This window comes from Octopus bimaculoides, chromosome 15, assembly GCF_001194135.2.
Source record: "Octopus bimaculoides isolate UCB-OBI-ISO-001 chromosome 15, ASM119413v2, whole genome shotgun sequence".
Classification (NCBI taxonomy): Eukaryota; Metazoa; Mollusca; class Cephalopoda; order Octopoda; family Octopodidae; genus Octopus; species Octopus bimaculoides.
This window is the reverse complement of record NC_068995.1, coordinates 23,292,839-23,293,896: the sequence shown is the minus strand read 5'-3', so window position 1 is coordinate 23,293,896 and position 1,058 is coordinate 23,292,839. Positions and strand designations below refer to the sequence as shown.

Sequence of the window (1,058 nt, the reverse complement as noted above, 5' to 3'; positions counted from 1 at the left end):
AGTGCTCGACTAGTACTTATTTTATCAAACCTCTAAACGCGAATTCGACCTTGGCAACATTTGAACTGAGAACATAAAGACAGACGAAATACCGTTAAGCATTTGACCCGGCGTGTTAACGATTCTGCCACTTCACCAGCCAAATGTTACCTAATAATAAAGGTGTCAATGACACGCACTACACCAGTGTTTAGTGAGATAAATATTACTCAATTCTCATTAAAAATGTTTGAAGTATTTCATATATATTTCTGATGTAAAGAGTGAAAGGCGAGAATTTTACGTATATGAGTATTTTTGAAAACATAAAACACTTTGAACTCTATCAACCAAGTGCAGTTAAACAACATATAGCTAAAAGATCCCTACCCTCGATAATCTACAAGTGTTTATCATGATGATTCAGGAAGGGTACGCCATTCTTCACACACAGATTGAGAAAGTATTAAACATTTCCCAGATAAAAATTCTTGGCTCACATCTTGCAAAGTAAGCTACTAGATAATATTCCATTTTCTCTGATTCTCCCATTCAACTCGACTGCATGTCTGCTTGTCTGTCTGAGCAGTTGCTAGCAGATGTGGAATTCTGTCGTCTTTTAAATCCAATGTTATAAATAAAGTTACACTTTTCTGACGAATTGACAATAGATCTTGATTATGTAATTTGAATTATGTAACTAAGAATAAATATATATTAGTGAAATATCCGTAGGCAAATGTTTTATACAAAATATATGATTATTTTATTTTTTTGACTCACAATAACGCACAAGCATGGATTTCATAATAAATAATGCAATTGAACCACAAAAGTCGGAGATACAGAGTTCTACATACGAGTAATTTGTCACATAATTTAACTATTTAAATTGCACTGGCCGGTCACACACACGCTCACACACACACACACACACATATTATCTTTTACATGTTTCAATCTTTAGACTGTGGCCAATATGGAACGATTCACGAACTTCTGTGTCGTCCTTGTGCAGGGGCCATGCTAATCTTCTCTGTATCGTTTGAATTTTAGTATATATATGTATATGTATATAT

The 1,058-nt window shown here is 33.9% G+C and overlaps 1 non-coding gene across 1 annotated transcript; it reads right to left on the bottom strand.

The window, feature by feature from the left end:
• Window positions 1–952: 952 nt before the first annotated feature.
• LOC128249563 (U6 spliceosomal RNA) lies at window positions 953–1,056 on the bottom strand. Its single transcript, XR_008265675.1, has one exon. It is a non-coding gene; the product is annotated as a U6 spliceosomal RNA (small nuclear RNA).
• Between the last annotated feature and the right edge of the window lie 2 nt (window positions 1,057–1,058).